Source organism: Saccopteryx bilineata, chromosome 1 (assembly GCF_036850765.1).
Source record: "Saccopteryx bilineata isolate mSacBil1 chromosome 1, mSacBil1_pri_phased_curated, whole genome shotgun sequence".
NCBI classification, from domain to species: Eukaryota; Metazoa; Chordata; class Mammalia; order Chiroptera; family Emballonuridae; genus Saccopteryx; species Saccopteryx bilineata.
The window spans coordinates 126,421,621-126,445,300 of record NC_089490.1 but is presented as its reverse complement, the minus strand read 5'-3'; the positions used below and the strand labels follow the sequence as shown (position 1 = coordinate 126,445,300).

At 39.9% G+C, this 23,680-nt stretch overlaps 1 protein-coding gene and 1 non-coding gene across 6 annotated transcripts in view; one reads left to right on the top strand and one right to left on the bottom strand.

Moving 5' to 3' along the window:
• ITPR2 (inositol 1,4,5-trisphosphate receptor type 2) overlaps window positions 1-23,680 on the top strand; it is a 525,086-nt gene that overhangs the window by 393,885 nt on the left and 107,521 nt on the right. The gene's annotated exons all lie outside the window — the stretch shown is intronic.
• On the bottom strand, window positions 13,967-14,042 carry TRNAA-CGC (transfer RNA alanine (anticodon CGC)). Its single transcript has one exon. It is a non-coding gene; the product is annotated as a tRNA-Ala (tRNA).

Here is a 23,680-nt window from a genome sequence, read left to right as displayed (position 1 = left end):
GGGTTTTTTTCCCTGAAAAGCGGTTTTCCCCTGCCTGTGTGCATGTCCGCTGTTGTGAGACTATTAAACAGAATGGTCCCAGGCTTTCCAGCTCCACAGTTTCTCTACCAGCTGCCCGAATCCAGCATGCACCTGCCTGGCCTCGGCCACCAGCATTACCACTCACCTCTGCTGAAGTTCTAAACGCCATTGCTGGCCCCGGATTTCCACTATTCCTCCTACTACAAAAGAAACCTGAATTTAAAAAATTTTAAATATGTGACATCTGATTTTAAAAGTTGACAACTCATACAAATATTTTAAAAAACACTGAGTAGTCCATACAAAACTCACCAGAAGGTGGAATTCAGCCCATGAGTCATAGTTTGCTACATATGGAGTGAAAGGTCCAAATTTCTCACTTATTCACTCAATTGCATGGATTTTTTGAGTGCTTACTAGATCTCACGCACTGTGCTATATACTAGAACTGCAGCATCGTAGAAGGCCAGCAAGAGACCAGGTCTCGGGGAATTGACATTCTGGCTGAGAACAGTGCTGAGCAGACAAATCAGAGAAAGCAGTTCCAGAGTGTAGCTATGCAGTGAATGAGAATAAGGTGAGGAAAGACACTAATGAGGGGTGGGTCGTCAGGATGGCTTTCTCTGGAAAGCTGAAACTGAAACTGTATCTAAGTGAGAAAGCAAAGCAAGCAGTTTGAAATGGGGAATTATGGGGGAGCATCCTAGAGTGGCTTCAAAGTAGCAGTGAGCTTGCACGTTTGGAGAACAAAACACTTGTGGAGATGGACCTGTAACTAGCTATTAACACTTGAATATTATAATAAATATATACAATGTACCCGAGACTCATTTATTGTAAGACAGTACTGCAAGAACATTTACTAAGCACCCCTTATGTCAAGCATTATTCCAGTTCCTAAATTGGAAGGATGAATAAAGATGCCATCAAGAAGCTCACAATTAAGTCTGTGTCTAGTGGGTTAGGGAGACAGATAAACTATTACAATTCAATGTGCTGTTGTTAAAATGGAGGTATGCACAAAATATGCTTCCCTTAAGAGTCAGGAGAGGACTTGCGGAAGAGGTAACCAGCCATTGAACTGAATCATGAAGAATAGAGGGATGGGGAGAATATTCTAGGCAAAAGCAATAATTTCTGCAAAAATGCACCATAGCTATTTTAGAGAAAAGAATTTCTTTTGGGAGTATTGGTAGGGACTTTTGTGGTATCTACTTATATCTTTATATAAAATGAATTACAGCACTTTGAATTAAGTCCAAATCTTTGATAATGACCCTAATTGTGGGCATTTAACAAATGTTGCATGGATAAAAAAAATGAATGAATGAATAGAATATGACATACTATAAAGCTATCATATTTTATAATTTAAGTATTTTAATAAAAATTGAATAAGAATATTTTCCTGTTATCATCATCACTATCATAATTAAAGTTATTTACATTTTTCTCCATTGGGGTATATATTCTTTGTGCACAGATACAAAATTTTTTTTTGTTCAATGCCAAGTACATACTTAGTGTATAGTAAATACTCAAGAAGTGTTTTGGGGAGTAATTTATTGAAAAATGCATGTATGCTGATAATATTTTTATGTAATACAGGTACTATGTAAAATTAATAGGATCCTACAAAACTCATATTAGCATTCTGGCAGTTAAGGATATTATTCAACAGCGCACTATCTTTATTTTTGTAGATCACTATTTGCTAATCATGTCAGCAAACTATGTAGATAGGGCCCTATAATATCTTTCCTTATGCTAGGGACTTCTGGTACATTGTTCATGATGCCACGATTCCACTAAAACTAATAAAATATCTTCCTCCTGTTTTTAAAACTAATTTTAGTGTTATCTTAGTTCCTCTGAAATCCAAAATGAGAACTGGTACTCCATTTCCTTGGTGAATTCCAGCCTTCAATGATCTTCTCTTGGTTTTGAATTATGTTTATTTTCACCCTAAACTGGATATATCCTTTCACACTAGCTCATGCTCAATATCATCATGGCATTGTTCTTTATTTCATGTATGTATGTGTTGGCTGCTTAATCATCAATAGTAGTAGATTCACAAAACCTGGGCACCCATGAGGCCTCATTTAAAAAAAAAAAGAAAAAAGAAACTTTCCACAAAGAAAACTCTCATCAGGAAAAAATATGCTTAGGTATAATAGTTTAAATCTTCTAAGAGGCACCAATGTGTCTTTCACTAGGGAACAAGGAATCTTTGAATTACTGCCATTTATATGATATCTCAAATTCACAGTTTATGGGAGCAATAAAAAATGCAATCTAAGAAATAAATTGAAATTGGAGTCTCTAATTGTTAGTTTGGTATAAGGATCATGAATCCAAGGTTGGTAGAAGCAATAATTTTTCTGCATAACATTTCATGTTTGGTAGCCTTATATTTATTTCAAAGTGATATAATTATTAGCGCATCAATCTGAATTCTACCAACGTAGAAGGCCTTGGCCATATCTCTGGCTTCTAGGTGTCCTCTGACTTCAACTATACCACTGAATTCAAAGTCTGTTAAGAGAACTAATTAGGTATTGCTGCTTCTATATATTTTTTATTTAGGCAGAAAAATACATAGCATTTCCTAGTATTCTTTCTTCCCTCCCTCTGTCCCTCCCTCCTTCCGTCCGTCCCTCCCTCCCTTTTTTTCTTCCTCCCTCCTCCCCTCCCTCTTTCCCTCCCCTCCCCTCCCTTCTTTGCAAGAGAGACAGAGACAGGCACAGATGGACAGAAAAGAAAAGAGATTAGAAGTATGGATTTTTCATTGCGGCATCTTAGTACATTGATTGCTTTTTCATATGTGCCTTGACAGGGGCGGGGCCAGAGGGTGGGGAGAGGGCTGCAGCCAAGCCAGTGACCATGGAGTCATGTCTTATGATCCCATTCTCAAGCTGAATGAGCCCACACTCAAGCTGGCGACCTTGAACCTGAATCCTCTGCATCCCAGACTGACGCGCTATCCACAGTGCCACCGCCTGGTCAGGCTCCTATTATACTTTAGATCTTTGGGTTGTTACCCTGTCCTCAGTGAAAGCCTTTCAGGAGAGGATGGTAGGACTGGTCATCGTATTTAGCATTGAGATTCTTTATGTCATGCTGAAGGAATTTGCTAGATGTCTGGATAGTCCTCATTAATTAATTTTTTCTTTAAAAATTTTATCTCAGAGCTGCAATTGCTTGAGCTATATTCATTTGAAGGGATATACATATACATTGATTCAAATAGCTAAATTTTAGTTTATACTAAAGTCATATGAAATATATTTATTACTCAGACTACTAAAAATGCTCTTCTTAGAGACATAATGCTGCTTCACTTCTCTTCGGCTTCGATTTTCTTACCTAATATGTAGTAATCAGCACTGCTTCATTTACTTTAGAAATGGAAGGATTGGTTTGTAATATGACACATAACTTCCATCTTTAATATCTTTGAGGGGTTTTAACTAACTTACAATTACTTCATCTTTATTATGGGTTATAGTGCAGGAAGTTGAAAACACAGCTGGGTTTTCAAAAAGCTCTTGGAGGCCCTTGCAACTGAGTATTATGTTGGCTAGAATACTGTACAAACATCTTAGCTGTTATTCACCTCCACAGCCTGTATTTTCTTCATTAGCTGCTTATGTCACTTAACTTCTCTGACTTCGGCTTTCCCATCTATAAAAATATGATGGGAACCCATGAGTTTTGATTGCAGAGCAAACTTACAGAAACATGTATGGACACTGTAGAGTAGTTGGACCATGATGGCTCTTTTACTGGATTAGATTTTGTTTTAAATAATGTAACAGAGTAACTAAGGAGCTACTGAATATTTATGTATATAGTTATACCTTACCTACTTATACAAGGAGTTTGAGATTGAATAAAAAATGTACTTGTATAATTAGACTGTTAGAATACAAGATCAAAAGCCTTGAGAAGGAGAAGGAATCTGAGTATGCTAAGGGCATTGGCTAATGTTCTTACTATTTATCAGAGGTAGCTCTGAGTTTCTTGGTAATCAAGAGTGAAGAATAATGGGTGATGCAATTAATATTTATACTATTCATAATGACCAACTTTTTGCTGGTATATATTCTAAAATTAATTTATACAAGGGCATAGGACAGCAGGGTAGACAGTGTTTTCTAAACAGTTCTGCAGAATACACCAGATTTTTAAAAATGCACATAGCTGTTTTGTAGTCCTTGGGGATAAATAATGATCAAAACGTTTGAGTTATATTCAAAGTGTATATAAATAAACTTAAACAACAGTCAAAATAGTAGAGTCATTCATTAAAGGACTTTGATATGTAGAAATGTTTCAATATTTGAACTTAGTTGAAAACAAACATTTTTAAATATCAAGATATTATTTTAGTAGATTGCAGAAAATAGACTTCTCCTAATTGCCCAGGTACATAAAAAACCTACTGTTAGTCTTGGCTAAGATACTTGGAAATATATGCACTGAAAGGAACTTTGCTTAAAAACTTAATATAGCAAGTGTCTTTTCTAAAAGAATTAAGAAAACCAGGATCAGCTACTTTTCCCCACAACCTCAAAGATATTTTTCTTTTCTTTTTTGAATTTTTTCCGAAGTTAGAAGTGGAGAGGCAGTCAGACAGACTCCCGCATACGCCCAACCAGAATCCACCCAGCATGTCCACCAAGGGGTGATGCTCTGCCCGTCTGGGACATTGCTCCATAGCGACCGGAGCCATTCTAGCACCTGAGGAGGAGGCCATGGAGCCATCCTCAGCGCCTGGGGCCAACTTGCTCTGATGGAGCCTTGGCTCCAGGAGGGGAAGAGAGAGATAGAGAGGAAGGAGAGGGGGAGGGCAGATGGGCGCTTCTCCTGTATGCCCTGGCCGGGAATTGAACCTGGGACATCCACACATTGGGCCTGTACTCTACAACTGAGCCAACTGGCCAGGGCCTCAAAGATGTTTTTCTATGTTACTATCACAAAGAAGCTTGAGGTAACAAAATGTATGATTTTTAACTAATTTTGCTTTGAGCATTAATTATTTCTTGGCAGCCAAAGCAGAAAAAGAAATATATGCTACTTGATTCATATGTGATGCAAAAAAAAAAAAAAAAAAAAATCCCTGATACTATTAGTGAAGTACAAAATTTCTATTAATAATAAGAGGAAGTTATTGAGAGAACCCTTACGTAGTGATATTATTGGTGGTGGGACAGAGCCTGTGCATATGAAATGCTCTATAAATGCTAAGGTTCATCAGAATGAATTCCATGACTTTCTGCTTCTTAATTCATTCTTTATTGATCACCCACTGTAACCACTCGATGGTAGTGAGCAGACAGACTGGTTCCTATTCCTTTTCTGCTTCTATTAGAAGTGTTCTAATCAGTGTGTTCTACGACTCATTCCACAGATCTCTTCTTAGTTGACATTCACTCTCTAGATGAGCTTATCCAGTCACATGACTTTAAATACCAGCTGTGCCATAATAAATCCCAAATTTATGTCTTTAGCGTGGGCCTCTATTCTGAATACCAGGCTGGTACATCCAACTGCTTGTTTGAGATCTGCATTTGAATGGCATTTTAGGCATCTCACACTTTACCTATAATGGAACTCTTGATTCTCCTGCAGTCTCCTACTTAGGCACAAAACCAGACTCTCTGACTCTAAGACCCGAGCTCCTCATCATTACTGCTGCTCAGAGCCAAGTTAAATCTCTCCTGTGTGTCCTATCACACACTGTGCAGGCTCTGATCATAGAACATATGTCGCCGAAGTACTGTGGCCTGTTTATGTGTTTGTTTCCTCCACTGGACTTTAAATTCAGTAAAAGCAGGTGTTAACATGTTCATAAATGTGTTACCCAGTGTCCGCTACTGTGTTTGATACAGTAAATGATTTTGATTGAGTTAGTGAGGAAATGAGAATTATTACAGGTGCAAGTGCTATAGCCTCTAAAGGAAACAGGGTAGTATTGGCTAGAGTTACTGTAAAGGGCTTTGTATAAGTGCTAATATTTTAGATAAATTTCACATATCAGTAAGAGGTAGGTAAGTAGCAAACAAAGAGGATGGCATCTTCGTAGGGAAGGAATGGGCAGAGGAAGAGGTAATATTCATCATGATGTGTGTGTGGAGGTTAGGTGCTCTGGGACATTGCATCAGGGATGAAGAAGGCAGTTTGGTGCAGATGTGGGAGGGAACCAATGGAGGGCACGTCTTACCAAATTCCTGAGGGCTTTCAGTACCAAAAAACAACTCAGTAGACATTGTTACTGAAATGTGACAGAGCATAAATTTCGGCTAAACTGTTCCTTAGGGGACTTAGTTTTATTTATGTTGCCATAAAATTAATGAGACACTTAATGACTTTGTAGAATGCTAAACACAGTAACACAAAAACAAATGGTATAAAAGTCTCTTCGCAAGATATCCACCAACTCAAAAGCATTATTACAAGTCTTAAAAAGGTCTTTTGATGACTGTGTCTGTAATCAGGCAATAATTTATACCCTGACATTATCAAGCAAGTATTTAAAGACAAATCAATTCAAAACAAACCCATAGGAAATACAGTGTGTCCGTAAAGTCATGGTGCACTTTTGACCAGTCACAGGAAAGCAACAAAAGACGATAGAAATGTGAAATCTGCACCAAATAAAAGGAAAACTCTCCCAGTTTCATACCTATTCAGTGCAGTTTGATGTGGGCTCACGCAGATTTTTTAGGGCTCCTTAGGTAGCTATCCCGTATAGCCTCTACAGACGCGTCACTGACTGATGGCCTACCAGAACGGGGTTTCTCCAGCAAACTGCCGGTTTCCTTCAACTGCTTATCCCACCGAGTAATGATATTCCTATGTCGTGGCGCTTCGGTATAAATGCGCTGATATTCACGTTTCACTTCGGTCACGGATTCGAATTTAGTGAGCCACAGAACACACTGAACTTTCCTCTGTACTGTCCATATCTCGACTGGCATGACTATGGGCTGCTACGCTGTATACACGGTGTTACGTCATGATCTGCGCGTACACACATGCTGCCACATCATCCTACAGAAACTGGGAGGCTTTTCCTTTTATTTGGTGCAGATTTCACATTTCTGTCGTCTTTTGTTGCTTTCCTGTGAGTGGTCAAAAGTGCACCATGACTTTACGGACACACTGTATAATTAGTAAACTTGCAAACCAATATAAAAACACTTATATCAAAGCATTAAGTAATATCCTGGATATATGCACCTCGGAGTATGTGTGTTCTTCCATGAATCTGACCATGTTTATTGATTAACCTGTGTTCCTAGCTCAAATATAAATGAAGAAAAGTTAACACCCTATCCTGAATACACATTGTAGAAATATGGGGTGGGATGGAGGGACAAAGAAATCCAACTAATAACCTTAGTCAATGAATCCAGTGGTACAATAATAAGGTGGTATATGAAAAAAAATTTTTCTTATTTAATAGCTGAGAGATTCCTGTAGGTCCGTAAGTCTCACAGGTAACACAATGAGCTTGCTCAGCTTTTGTGTCTTGTGGCTGTTGGTGCATTTTGAGTTGCAGAATTACTTACAGCAGAGGCATAGGAAGGTGAAAGACAATTGTAACAAAATACTGCTGGAAAATAAACTGTTGACTCAAAGGTTAAGTTTTAGAAAAGGAAATAGTTCTTCTTTGCCAGACCAAAAAAATCCCCCTTCTACATCACAACCAAGTAGTTATGTGAAATTGTATAGAAGGGGAAAGTTCTGGAAAGTCCCTTGTTGGAATTTATATTATCAATGAAATAATAACAGTTTTAGAGGTATAATATTGGTTGGTTCAAAAGATCTAGAAATTTATGTATGTATGCATGTTACATATGTATGTATTATCTAACATCTTTGTCACTTTTATGAAATCTGCAAACTATTTGTAAGTTTGTGTTTCTTTTATAAGAGGTTTACAAACTTTTTGCAAAAGGCCACATAGTAAATATTTTAGGCTTTTCTGGTTATATTGTCTCTGTTGCAAATAATTAATTTACCATTCTAGTGCAGAAAACCCTACAGACAATACCTAAACAAATGAACATGACTCTGTTAAAATGAATCTATTAAAAAAAAACAGATGGCAGGCCAGATTTGACCCACAAGCTGTGGTTTGTCAAACTGTGCTTTTGATAGCTTTTATAATCTTCAACAGCCATAATTTCCCACATTCGAAATATCCTTATGAGTAAGAATTGATAGGTCATCTATTTTAAGTATTTTTTGTGTTTTTATTTCTACTGTTCAGTTCACTTTGTATATGAGTGTAATACACACACACACACACACACACACACATGGCATTTCTGCCTGGATAAAAGAATGCATTAGAGGCTCTTTCTTTCCATTGCTGTGATTCTGTGAATTTAGTATGTGAAAACTGGAAGCCTGAACAGAAATGAGAATTGATTAACCAATTGACAGGGCAGGCACATGTTCATTTCTTAGACTGAGAGTATGAATGAATGAAATACAAAACAGGAGTATGTGACAGATGTAAGGGTCTAGGTCAGAGGGCAAACTAAAGAAACTTAGCTGAGGAAAAACAGTCTGCTTACCTCTGATATACAACTTTGGAAACACTGTGTATTAAAGTTGAGGTAAAAAAGAGTGGTTCTCAAATTGTAGTGTGCATGAAATTCCTAGACTTTATGTGATTGGATAGGTCTGGGGCAGAGCCCCAAATTGCTTTTTACCGTACCATCTGGATGTTTTCCTTCAAGTTGTCTGTAGGCCACACTTTCAAAAAAGCCACTTCAGGCTTTTGCTCTCCTCAGCTTCCTAGCTGTCTGAGAGTCTGATTACCTGACCTCCATAGAGCCTCTTCTTGTTCCCTTCCCTTCCATCTCCTGTTGTACTTTCCACCTTCCTGCTATCAAGACGATCTGAGTATCACCTCACTTGCATATCTGTGAACCCCCACTTCTCAGAAATTAAAGGAATTGATATCTGCTATTTATCAACAGGAAAATCTCTTTTAAAAAACACCTCATACAAAAACTAATGACTAAAAGCCATAATTCTCCCTGCCTGGGCATGTATTTCTTGACCCCAGAGGCAGTGTGAGAACCTGGAGCCTCAAATTGCTTTCTGTGTCAAGTTTCTAATAAAACCAAATAAGAAAGGGGAGCTGGAATGGCACAAGGAAGAAGTGACTAGAGATGAGGCTGAGGATGCTGGTAGGGTCAGGTCAAGAGGGCATATAGACCTTGCTAAGGATTTTGGCCTTTATCCAGGAGCAATTAAAAGCTATCACCAATGCCCTTTGCTGAAGTCCAAGAACCACCGCATCTGTAGCTGAATGAATGACTGGGACTGGTGTGGGGAGAGTGAGGATGATGGAAGAGTCTTGGATAACCCTCAAGTATAGAGATGGTGGGTGGGTAGCTGGCCACCTACTTCACAAGACTGGAGATAGAAGAGGCATGCAGGTGGGCTTAGGAGAGAAGAGCTTGGTTCTAGTCATTTGGAGTTTGAGGAATTTACAGGACCTCTGGTTGAAAGTGGACAACATGCGGTTGATTATATATACATAATTCTCAGGAAAGAGCGCCAGGCTTGGAACATCGATGGACAGAGACGTTAGTATGTCGATGCTATTAGGGATTGTGAGTGTGATGAGATTTCTCAGGGAAAGAACTGGAATGGAAGAGTAAAAGATTGAGAATGGAACCCTGAGTGATACCACTATTAGAGGAAAAGTGAAGGAAGAAAAACCTACAGAGACGGTGCAGAATGAGAAATCTTAGGAATGGGGCATGAGCCTGAGCTAAGAGAGATACTCAGGATGAAGACTGGGGACAGTGGTCCCAAAGCTCAGTGCTCAGGATGCAGCCATAAACTGGAACCCAGGATTTGGTGCTTGGCAGGTCACCAGCGGTCTTACCAAGAGCACTCCATATTGAGTGATGGGCCCAAAACAGAGGAGGCTGTGGGATTACTACCTGAGCAGTAGACATACTCCCAAATTACATCAGATCAAGAAGCAATGATTCCAAGCAGCCAAAGTATCCTCGTCTGATCCTGATCTTAAGCAGTATGAAAGTGAAACATCAATGCTGAAGTCTGGAGGGGAGGGAGAATGAGACAGACACTTGGTGTCATTACAACTCAAATTGTCTCGCTGTCACTCTTAGCAACTGTATACCCTCAATCCATGGCAGTTGGTTTCCAGAAGAAATGGTGTGTGTGTGTGTGTGTGTGTGTGTGGTGTGTGTGTGGTGTGTGGTGTGTGTGTGTGTTTTAAAATGTGCATCCTCTAACATTTCTCGGGCTCCTTCTATTTATATTTGCTTTCCTCTTAGCACAGCGGCATTCCTGAAAAGCAGTACCTGCAAATGGCTAATAGGATCTACTCACAGGTTCCAGTTTGCAAAAGCAGATCTTTATCTGCCAGACAGGAGATTTATTTTAGCTTGTACCCACTCTGCGTGGAGCTTTGTGGGTCTCATCTGGTAGGGCGTGCTGTGTGGGATCACAGCGATGGTGCTAATTAAATGTCAGTGGGTTTGGGAGCTGCAGGAAGCCTTCACGCTCAGATGGCTGAGACAGAAGCAGGAAGCAGAGGCACATCCACTTCCCTGAAGCTCATTAGGGTCGGGCTGGCTCGCATTCAGACAGCGTTTGTGCTCAGATCTTAAGTGGGTGCTGCAAGAAGGTTCACAAATGAATTCCAAAAGGAGTAAATGAACACATGTCTATAGACTTTAACAAAAAAATATTTCCCTGGGCAAGTTTTCCTTGAAATTGTTCCCCTCTATCACCTTCTATTTTATTGACTATATCACTGATTCCTAAAGTGTCTCATATGTAACTTGTTTGAAAATTGATCACTCCCACATGTTCAACATGGACACAAAGTAAGGGAGAAATTTTCCAAAGTAATAAATAAAATCCATATCAAGAAAAGATCAGCCTGACCTGTGGTAGCGCAGTGTGATAAAGTGTCGATTTGGAACACTGAGGTCGCCGGTTCGAAACCCTGGGCTTGCCTGGTCAAGGCACATAAGGGAGTTGATGCTTCCTGCTCCTCCCCCTTGTCTGTCTGTCTGTCTGTCTCTCTCTCTCTCTCTGAAAATTGAATAAATAAAGCCTTAAAAAATAAAATAAAATAAAGTGCTGCCTGTGGCTAGTAGCTATTAAAAAAAAAAAAAAAAGATCAGCGCTTTTAGGAGAGAGGTGGTGACGGGCAGCCAGGCCCCGCCCAGCCTCCCTCCATGGCCCTGACGGCGCCCCTTCCTGTGGGCTGCAGTGTGAGTGTGGCATGGTGCAGGGAAACTTAGTCATGAGATGGTCACATGCCCTCCCTGGAATTCCTCTGAGCTCCCTTTCTCGGTGAGTGGCAGGGTTCCTAACAGTTACCGAGCTAAAAAGCTGACATTCATCTTGACTCCATCCCCGGACAGCACGTCCGGCAGCTCTCTCCTCTGCCGTCTCTCGCTCTTCCTGTCGGTGCCCTTCTCTGCCATCATCAGCTCTTGCCTGGACCATGGCAGCAGCCTCCTGTCTCTTTGCTTCTCTTTGAGGCCCTTTTCAATCCACTTTCCACAGGGAAATCAGAGGGATTATTTTAAAACGCCAACTATTTGGTCATGTCTATTTCCTCACTAACCATGTCGATAGTTTATAATAGAACAGAGTGCATGCTCACTGACATGGTTTAGGAGACATTTTATGATTGTATTCCCGATTTGTTTTTATTGTTTTATTATTTTGGCTCATTTATCAAGCACTTACTTTTGTCTCAGGTGCTGTGTCTCATTTCATCATCACAATAACTCATTGAGATTAAAATTAATAAAGCACTGGTATGAACCTCATGTTGTAGGGGACAGAAGTGACGCTGAGCGAGCTAAGTTTCTTGCCCATGGTGGCTCTGTTAACAAGTAGGATAGAAGTGATTTGAACCCAGGTTTGTCTAGAGCCTCTGATGCTAACCACTGTATAATCCTACTCTCTAGCCATCTCCATCATCATCCCTTTTCTGGCACAAAATGTTCCAGAATCCGCCTGCATACTTCTCCCACCTGGTCCTGAACCACCACTATCTCTCTCACCTGGAGTATTGCAATAGGAGCTGACTGTTCTCCGTTCACCCGTGCATTCCTAGTGTCTTCTCCAGCCCAGCGGCTGCACCAGACCTTAAAAATGTAAGATAGATTATGTTACCTCTCTGCTCAAACCCTTCTAATACTTCTGAGTTTCTAAGCAACGGTCAAATCTTGGCATTGGCTTCTGAAACCTTCCAATATGACTGGGTTCCTCTGCTCCCTCTCTCCCCCCCCCTCCGGTCACCTTCCTCCTTACCTGCGCAAGCCACCCTCATCTCACGGCTCTGCTCTGGAGCCAAGAACTGTGACCTGAGTTTGCTGTTTCTCCTGCTTTTTAAGTTTCTCCTTAAACATCTCTGACCATTTGATTTAAAATGACAGTCTCCATTGACCTAGTGCTATCACTCCCATCTTCTGCTTTCTTTTCTTTTTAGCACTTTCCCATTTCGATAGACCATATGTTTGTTGATTTTTGTGTTGCCCACCAGCAGAAAGTCAGCTCTGGAAGGACAGGAGGTCTGTGCGTTTTGTTCACTGTTATTAAACCAATCCCTGAAGAATCACTGGGCACACACCAAAGAAGAAGCTTATCATTAAGTACTTTAGAATGAACATACACGAAATACACTAATCATTGTATTTAGCTCAAGGTTGCCTGAGGAGGAAAGATAGAGAGACTCCTGCATGTGCCTGAAGGGATCGACCCCTACCCCTGCCTGGGGCTGATGCTTGAACCAGCAGAGCCATCCTCATCTCCAGGCCAGTAAAGCCGCTGGCTGCCAGAGGGAAAGAGAGCTTGGGAGAGAAGTAGACGGTAGCTTCTCTTGTGTGCCCTGATCAGGAATGGACCCCAGGACGTCCATACACCAGTATGATGCACTATCTACTGAGCCAAGCAGCAGCCAGGGCCTGTATGGTGAATTATTGATAAAGGAAACAATATTGTCAGATCCATAAAGTCTGTGAAAATAAGATAAAGATACACTTATGCCAATATAAAACAACAAAAAAATTCTCCTTATAACTTAAGTATCTATATTTGTATTTAATACCTGTATCCTTAAATGTCTTCTCCATCAGTTAGCAATATATTTTTTTAAGAAAGAAGAATTAAGTTTTTTAAATGACTTTGTCTTTCAATTTTTCCCCCCTTCTTCATGGCCTTTCCTTTGTCTTTTCATGTGCAACCTGGGTAATTTAACTTCTGACTGACCAGATAACATTTAAAAGGGTGTTAGATGTCACCAAATGAACAAATAGCAAAATACATATTTGAAGTTCTTTGTCTCTTTTCAGTTTGATTCACTTGATCTGAATCCTCATTTCCTCCTTTATTGGGTTTGCCTTTGAAATGCAGAAGTTCACTTGAGCAGTAATTCTCTCACTTTTGAAATTCCTTCCAACAAAAGCTGGTCCTTTTTAAAGCAGCTGTTGATAAGATAGCACTAGCATGATACTTCTCAGTCTGATGTAACTCAGAAATGGAAAGCTGCAACCTGGGGTTGAAATGCTTTTAAGCAATTAAGCTTCAAGTTCCTGAAAATTATCTCATAGCACTTCTTTTTTTTTTTTTTTTTTTTGTATTTTTCTTAAGTTGGAAACAGGGAGGCAGACAGACTCCCGCATGCGCCCGACCGGGATCCACCCGGCATGCCCACCAGGGGGCGATGCTCTGCCCATCTGGGCATCGCTCTGCCGCAACCAGAGCCATTCTAGCACCTGAGGCAGAGGCCACAGAGCCATCCTCAGCGCCCGGGAAAACTTTGCTCCAGTGGAGCCTTGGCTGCTGGAGGGGAAGAGAGAGACAGAGAGGAAGGAGAGGGGGAGGGGTGGAGAAGCAGGTGGGCGCTTCTCCTGTGTGCCCTGGCCGGGAATCGAACCCGGGACTCCCACACGCGAGGCCGATGCTCTACCACTGAGCCAACCGGCCAGGGCCTTCATAGCACTTCTTCTAAATTCCCCATATTTCACCCCTGATTTTTTATCTGGCTAATTTGTACACTTCAGGTGGGATCCCTGAGCACACTGGCAGTGTGAGAACTATTGTGGAAATCATCATTATAAACCCAAGCCTTTTTTTTTTTATAAGTTTTTATTAATGTTAATGGGATGACATTAATAATTCAGGGTGCATATATTCAAAGAAAACATGTCTAGGTTATCTTGTCATTAAATTATGTTGCATACCCCTCGCCCAGAGTCAGATTGTCCTCCGTCACCCTCTATCTAGTTTTCTCTGTGCCCCTCCCCCTCCCCCTAACTCTCTCCCTCCCTCCCTCCTGCGTCCTCCCTCCCCCTACCCCTGGTAACCACCACACTCTTGTCCATGTCTCTTAGTCTCGTTTTTATGTTCCACCAATGTATGGAATCATGTAGTTCTTGTTTTTTTCTGATTTACTTATTTCACTCCGTATAATGTTATCAAGATCCCACCATTTTGCTGTAAATGATCTAATGTCATCATTTCTTATGGCTGAGTAGTATTCCATAGTGTATATGTGCCACATCTTCTTTATCCAGTCTTCTATTGAAGGGCTTTTTGGTTGTTTCCATGTCTTGGCCACTGTGAACAGTGCTGCTATGAACATGGGGCTACATGTGTCTTTACGTATCAATGATTCTGATAAACCCAAGCCTTTAATTAACCCACTTTAAAGCAGCTTTGTCAAGACCATAGCAACAGAAAAGTGATTGACTCATTCTTAGAATAAGTACATCATGGAAGAGAGTAGAATAGTAACAGGATACTCTTCACTAAACCCGGGTGGTTCAGAAACTTAAGGAGCACAGCTCCTCCAGCAAGTCTCTCTGATAGAGTATTGTAGGTATTATTGTTATTTCACAGCTAGATAAATTAGACATGGAAAGGTCAGGATTTGTACGTGTTCCCATGAAAGGTCAGTGACAGAACCAAAGACAGGCCCTCATTTGGGATAAGCCCACTCACTCACTCTAGGCGATTACTTTGAGAACAAGGACTCAAGTCTTTCCAGTTAACCTCAAGACCTATTTTAATATGGTCAAAGGCCTCAGAAAGATGGCATTTTTTACCTTGTTGCCCTTGGGGAGTAAAAAAAAAAAAAAGAATCACTGGAAACAATGAAAGAATCAGAATGCTTTTGAAGCGATAAGCAATGCTATAATTCCTAATTTCTTGATGTTTAAGTGAATGACTAATTATTTTATTCCAGAAATTAAAACAACTTTCACATTTACAAATTATAATTCGGCAGTTTCTAAAACTCGATCTCTTTTGGAAAGTTAATTAAAAATTGAACAAACAGAAACACTCTATGCCATTCATACCACTATTCTTTCATCCTTCCATTCATACATTCAATAAATATTTATTAAGGAGGTATTCTGTGCTAAACGCTGTTCTAGATGCATGGGGCACAACAGTGACAAAAGGAAAATCCTGTCTTCCTAGGGTTTACATTCTAGGTAAGGGAGATACATTAAAATCAAATACATAATAATTCACATACACATCATAATATTTTAGTTATTATGGAAGATTCTTGTGCTGCTAGTGTTTCCCAAACCACATTTGAAAAATCTCCAGGGAGGGGACATTATGGTAAATACCCAGCAAATTCATTTCTAGATGCATGAGCAAGCAACTGAAGTGATATTTTCTCATCTCTGGGTCTGAAGAAATTTGGTACTTCCTTTATGGGAATAGTGAGACCTAGAAGTTTCAAATACTTCTCTTATTTATACCAGAAATAAATAGGGTCTGAAAAAATGTCTATCTTCCATTAGTTCTACAAAATAAAGCCATTCATTCCAAGTATGTGTACCTCATTTTGGTGTTTTCCAGAAATTAGTTGCTACCTTCTTTTTCTTATTAGGGCTACTTGTATTTTGGATAACCCCACTAAACATGTAGAATGTTTCTCTTCTTGCTTCTCATCTTGAAATATTTTATTTGTTTTGAATAGAATACTGCAACAATAATTAATATAGACTATTTTTGTGTAATACTTATTTCAGATAAATCCTACTTACATAAAATACATTTTTACATAGGTTTAGTCACTCAGAAAATATAGATGTATATTCTTACATTGACATCAGAAGCACTTAAGCATCATGTCATTAAATTTTGCATGAAAAATATAAAATGACAAGTATGTTCCTCTAAAATTATACATTCTTAGTAAAATGCTCATAAATGTAGCTTCTGGTGTATTGAAGTAGGTAACAGTATGACCTGTTTTAGTTAAAAAAAATGGTAGTAAACAATAAATTTGACTTAAATAATTGTAGTGAGTAAGCATGGTTGTGGTTTTTCTGACAGAGAGAGGGACAGACAGACAGGAAGGGAGAGAGATGAGAAACATCAGTTTTTGATTGCAGCTCCTTAGTTGTTCATTGATTGCGTTCTCATATGTGCCTTGACTTGGGGGGTACAGCAGAGCAAGTGACCCCTTGCTCAAGCCAGCAACCTTGCTTGGGCTCAAGTCAGAGACTTTTGGGCTCAAACTAGCGACCATGGGATCATGTCTATGATCCCATGCTCAAGCCAGTGACCCCGCACTCAAGCTGGTGAGCTTGTACTCAAGCCAGATGAGTCCGTGCTTAAGCCAGTGACCTCAGGGTTTCAAACCAGGGTCCTCCGTGTCCCAGTACAACGCTCTATCTACTGTGCCACTGCTTGGTCAGGCTGAATAAGCATGTTTTAAAAGATAATTTTTATTCATCTATTTTTTCATAAAATAAACATAAACTAATATATTCATTATATAATTATGTAAACCTCCTTGTAAACTAATATTTTTTTATTGACAGACACGAGTAAGAGAGAGGGACAAGTAAGTGAGAGTAAGAGAGAGGGACAAACAGGGACAGACAGTAAAGGAGAGAGATGAGAAGCATCAATTCTTGGTTACGGCTCCTTAGCTGATCATTGATTGCTTTCTCAGATGGGTTTTGATCAACAAGCCAACAACCTTGGGCTCAGGCCAGCAACCTTGGGCTTCCAGCCAGCGACCAGTTCATGTCTGTGATCCCACGCTCAAGCCAGTAGCCTCGCACTTAAGCTAGTGAGCCCTCATTCCAGCCAGCAACCTCGAGATTTTGAACCTGAGTCCTCTGCATCCCAGTCCGAAGCTCTATCCACTGTGCCACTGCCTGGTCAGGCGTAAACTAATTTTATTTACTACTTGAATGGGATTTTAGTACAGAAATCTATTTTAAAGAAACAAAAGTAAACTCAGAAATTGAAAGCTATTAGTGACAAATGACCAGTTTTTAAAAAATAAATATTTTTTATTTCTGATTCCAATTTTAATTTTTTTGAAAAATTTAGTGAAGTATTTATTGTTATTAAGAGTGTCTGAATAGGCCCTGGCCGGTTGGCTCAGTGGTGGAGCGTCGGCCTGGCATGCAGAAGTCCCGGGTTCGATTCCCGGCCAGGGCACACAGGAGAAGCATCCATCTGCTTCTCCACCCCTCCCCCTCTCCTTCCTCTCTGTCTCTCTCTTCCCCTCCCTCAGCGAGGCTCCACTGGAGCAAAGATGGCCTGGGCGCTGGGGATGGCTCCTTGGCCTCTGCCCCAGGTGCTGGAGTGGCTCTGGTCGATACAGAGCGACGCCCCGGAGGGGCAGAGCATCACCCCCTGGTGGGCAGAGCGTTGCCCCCTGGTGGGCAGTGCCGGGTGGATCCTGGTCGGGAGTCTGTCTGACTGTCTCTCCCCGTTTCCAACTTCAGAAAAATACAAAAAAAAAAAAAAAAGAGTGTCTGAATATATATTTTTGTTAACCAGTGTCACCCCAATTAATTCAACAAAAAGGGGGGAAAAGAGTGTCTTCTGAATGTTTATGTTTTTCCTGTAAGTTGTAAAAGAAAACACTACCTTAAAAGCAATTGCTTCCTTTATGTTTAATTTTAGATTAAAAAAAATGGATTTCCTGTCAAGAATCTAAATGGTTCCTGCTGATAAAATCTATTAGGACAGTGGTTCACAGTGGCAGCAAGCTTGTAATCCCCTGCAGGGCTTATGAAAACAATTCCTACATCCAGAGTTTCTGATTCTGAAGGTCCAAGATGAGCCCAAGAATTTTTATTTGTAACAAACTCCCAGATGATGCTGACGCAGCTGGCCCAGGGACCACAGTTTGTGACCTTTCCTATTATGATGAATATGAGAAATCAGTAGAAAAGCTACTATAGATTCTTCATCACGATGCTTTAATGATGCTTTATGTCAAAACTATATAGTATAAAGATAACTTAGTACCTTAAATCATTTAAATATAGATTGTTTCTTGCCATTTACTGTGGCTTTTTTCTCTACTACTTTGCTCTGCTGCAGGAGTTGAGCTGTAAAACATTTATTATAATCACTAAAGGTCTTTTATTGATTTACCATAATTTCAGACAGACCCTAATGGACAACAGTCTAGATCAGGGGTCCCCAAACTTTTTACACAGGGGGCCAGTTTACTGTCCCTCAGACCATTGGAGGGCCGGACTATAAAAAAAACTATGAACAAATCCCTATGCACACTGCACATATGTTATTTTAAAGTAAAAAAACAAAATGGAAACAAATACAATATTTAAAATAAAGAACAAGTAAATTTAAATCAACAAATTAACCAGTATTTCAATGGGAACTATGCTCCTCTCACTGACCACCAATGAAAGAGGCGCCCCTTCCGGAAGTGCGTGGGGGCTGGATAAATGGCCTCAGGGGGCCGCATGTGGCCCGCGGGCCGAAGTTTGGGGACCCCTGGTCTAGATTATCTGAAAATTAGTTTTATTTTAAATTTTGGTGAATTTCTTGTCATTTTGCACATATCTTTGTCTCTTAGTTTAACTACCATTTTAATGGAAACAATAAACTGACCTCTAAGGATTATTGAGAAAAGCTCTCTGAAACTCCTTGAATGGAGAATCTGTAGTGGAGGGCCATGCTGGCATTCTAGGGTCTCTCCTCTGTCCTGTGGAGGCAGGGAAGGGACCAGTTCTTGACATCCCTCAGGCCCTGCATCTGTGGCTCAGAAGAGAGAAACAGTTTGCGGTCTCATTTTCCTTGGGGGGGGGGGTCTGTTGTTCTGTAGTCCATTGGCCCACAGATCCTCCATAGTTGCCTTGCAGGGTGCCCAGAAGTTGCCTGTCATCTTTCCCACGCCTGCCTAGCACTGCTCCTCACAACAGTGCCCGCCCCCTCCCCCCTCTGTCCTGCTCATCACCCCTTTCCTGGCGGCCACCCTTTCTTTCGGGCTTTCCCTTTGGATTCTCAAGAGCCTCTTTGGGAAGTCCAGAAAAATGAACATTGTTTCTTTCTCTTTTCATCCAGTTTCGATCCAAATTCTGCTCAAGACAATATGGGTGAATGTATTTGGCTAGGGAAGTCTGGGAAAGGGAAAAAAAAGAACAAGGATTTACTTTTTGAGAAAGACTGAGATTTGGTTTTTTTTTTTTTCCAGCTAATCTAGTCCATTACACTGTCGGGTGCGGAGTCCACAGGGTCCTCTGCTTTCCATAGCCTGTCTGTGACCTACTTCTTCAGTTGCGCTCTGGCCCCCCTCGCTCTACCCCTCCCCCAGCTCTCTGAGGTCCTCACCCCCTCTGGAAAACACCATCGTCTCCACTTTGAGAAAAGAGCCCTTTACGATTTAACCTCAGACTTTTAGCAGCCTCTGTCTGCTGACTGAAGTAGAAAGGAAAGGATGTTCACTTCTCTGGTAGGAGCACCCAAAGCTGATTTTATTCTGTGTCTAAGAGTGTGAGCATCCCTCCCCCACTCCACCCCCACCCCACACACATGGAGGAATCATCTCTTGCTGAGGCCACACAGCCAAAATGTCTCATGTGAAAAAGCCTTTTCTTCTTTACATGACTTCACCCTACTCCTAAAAGAATAGTAATTCTGGCATCAACATTCTACAGGACTGGTTATTTCTTCTTTGTGCTATTTTCTTTATAAAGGACCTCACAGTACTGAGCGTAGCTCTGGGCACATGGGCACATTTGGGGATTCTCGCAAATCCCCAAATTCCTTTTCTAATAGAAACAAAAAGAGTGGGTAAGAAAGTCTTACTTTATCTTGCCAGACTTAAAAGAAAAATTACTTATAGTTTGTATTTGTATTAGCTTCTGCTGTAGATTGAATGTTTGCCCTCTCCTCACCCTCCCGCCCAGATACCTGTGTTGAATCATAGTGTTCAATGTAATGTACTGGCGTTTGGAGGTGGGGCTTTTGGGAGGTGATTAGGTTGGGATGGTGCAGCCCTCACGAATGAGATGTATGCCTTTAAGAAACAGACAGCAGAGAGATCCCTTGTCCCTACAGTGAGCTGATATTGATATGACATCTGCTCGTGAGAAAGGAGCCCTCCCCAGAGAGTAAATGTCTGGTGCCTTGATCTTGAACTTCCAAACTCCAGAAATGTGAGAAATAAATTTCTGTGATTTATAAGCCTCTCATTCTATGGTATCTTTTGTTACAGTCCCCCAAACAGACCTAAGACAGCTTCCAAGGGCTTCCATAACATAATACCATAAACTTGATATTGGAAAATAGCAGCCATTTACTCTCTCACAGTTTGGGGGCTAGAAGTTCCCAATCTCAGTGTCAGCAGGGCCATGCTCTCTCTAAAGTTTCCAGGGTGGAATCCTTCCCTGCATCTTCTTAGCTTCTGCTGGTTGTCCACAGTCCTTGGTCTTCCTTGGTTTGCATCAGCTCAGCCTCTCCTGTCCTCAGATGTCCTCCCTGTGCGTGTGTCTCTTGTCGCCGGGATGCTATTCATTGGATTAGGGCCTGCCTTAATTCAGTATGATTTCATCTTAATCATTACATCTCTAAAGAGCCTATTTCCAAATAAGGTCACATTCATGGGTACTGGGGGTTAGGTCTTGAATGTATCTTTTTTGCTGGAAATAGTTGAACCCATAACAGTCTTCTTTATTCAGACTCCTCACTTGGACATGTAGTATGGCTCCAAATTCTTGTCCTGTCTTCCTCTACCATCCTCCAGACTACTTTCATGCCTATCCCTCTCTATGCAGAATGATTTCTTCATGGCTTCCTCTTTCCCCTTTCTACTTAGGAACCTTTGATCTCTTTCTTAAAACCTTTCTTAGATGCATTTCTTGCATGCTTCTTTTTTAAAAGCCACAGACCAGATGCGAGTTCTTGTATTTCTGCCCTCATTTTACCTCATATTAATTACCTTCCTATAATTGTTTTAATCCCTCCAACTAGAAAGTGGGTTGTTGTAAAGAAGAAAACAAGTCTTACTTATCTCTGTAATACCATAATAGTTTTGTACTTTGCGCATAGGAACCAGAGGAACACAAAATTAGAGAAAAATGGATGTTTGGAAAATGCAGGGCTTGTGTCTCTTAAACACATTAGAATAAGTAAAATCTTACACACTCTCCTGCAGATTGCTCTCTGCTTCAAACAGGAAGAGTTTTGGTATGAAAGCATTGTACAGTTATTAACCAAAACATATGAGGCAATCATTCTCACTTCAGGCGCCAGCTCACTTGGAGATCTTTGTCAGTTTTACCAATTAATAAAAGTAGAACTCACACAAAAAAATTTCACAGATGAAAAGTGCCAAAGAATAATTATTGTTGAATATCGTTCAAGTGCAAGTGCTTGATTTTTTTACTCCATCATTGCTTGGACCAAAATGGAAATGAACATTAAGATCCTAACGATAAGAAGATAAATGTAAAATAGATGTTACTGAAAGTGGAAAGCCGGAATTTGTCATTCGTATTTCCCAATCTTGGTTTTAAAAAACTGTACAGTATTAGTCAAATACCCGCTGAAGATTAGATGTATACTTACAAGTGTCATTGCCTTCTATGTGTATGAACATATTTTTATTCCTATTTACTGTTGCATATGCATTTAAATTAAAATAGGCCATGATTAATAATGAGGTGCATGACTTTCCTTTTTTCTTTTTAACACACAATGAAAACATCCTTAGCCTTTATTGGCAGTCTTTCTCTGTGGGTGATATGTCTTTATTTTTTTATAAGTCTATCTACAAATGCTTTTGAACCTTCTTTACTAATATATATATATACATTTATCTGCTCATGCATTCCATCGGGACTAGTTTTCCTATTTGCATTAATGAGCTAATAAGATTTATTTATTGTTAAAATATTTTGGCACTGTTTATTTGGTAGGTATCCTGTCCACACAAAACATAAAGGAATTACTGCTACTTTGCCTATTAAAGATTTTTGTGCATTACAAATATTTCTAGGACCCAGAGGTTTCTCACCTCTGACATTGTTTCCTTTTAGCATTCGGTGCTGCTCTCCATGTTCAGACTGTTATTACCAATATTGATCGTTGGTTATTTTCCAGACCATGTTGTATGGTGACATCCACTAATTTCAAGTACTGTTTGAGGATCTTTGCCCGGTAAAGTGGATAACATAGATGGTTGTCCTTGAATATCATCATTAGCTGACTTTCAGTTTTTAATTAGGATTTAATTAGATTTCTTGCTATGATGGCTCTTCACTGATGTTCTTCTATACTTGTCCAGAAACTGACCAAGTATTTTCCCCATTGGTTTGCAAAGCACTAAGAGTAAAAAAATGCTATTGCTTCTTTAGATCCTGGGGTTGTTTTCTTTATTCAGTCATATGAAAGGAACATGACAAGGAATAATAAACAAAAATGTGACTGCAGAACCCATCACTAAAAAAACTGATGTTTTTGGTTGTCACTGTGGCCATTCTATACAAAATTTTTAATAGAATTGTGTATACAGGGGACTAAACATTTTAAAAACTGTTTGGCATATGTTAATTGAGCTCTGAGAATTTGTGATATACTTTTAGCAAACCATGAATTTGGACCAAGAGAGCTCTATATTGATACCAGTCATTTGGACACATTTTAGAATCATTGAGATATTCTTCGCTTCTTTTGTACTTGGCCTATATAACAGGAATGCTATCCTTTCTTCATATAGGGTTCAACATTTATTGAGTAATCAGTCACTCCCTTTCCAAATAGCTTACAATCTAGCAGAAGGGATATAAGTATATTAATAACTATGAAACAAGAAAATAATATTGAAACATTTTATTTCTGCAGACACTAGAATTTTACCATTAACTGATGTCTAATTAGATTTCTTTGGCTTTGGGGGAAACAGAGAGATAGCTTGCTGGTATTTAAGAGTCCTTGCCCACTCAAATGCAAAATGAATGTCATGAATTAACCCATTTCTTCATTGATTTAGCAAATATTTATTGAATTTGTGTGATGTACCAAGTTCTATTTTTGTCTCTGAGAATAGAGAGGTGAGGAAGACCAGGCCATTTTCCTTGAGAATGTCACAACCCACTGAACAGAGATAATAGTTATAAAGTTAAATATGAGAAATTTTACTGTCTAGATATACATAGGTACTACTATCTGAACACAGAACAAGGTAAAGAAAGCGAGGCTCTTTAGTCAGGAAGGGCTGTCGGTTTCAAAGGATATAAAAGATAGCCAGGTAGAAAAAGATGATGCAAGTATTTCTATTTTGTTTTATTACTATTTATTTCAAATTTTCTAAGCTATGTATAGATTA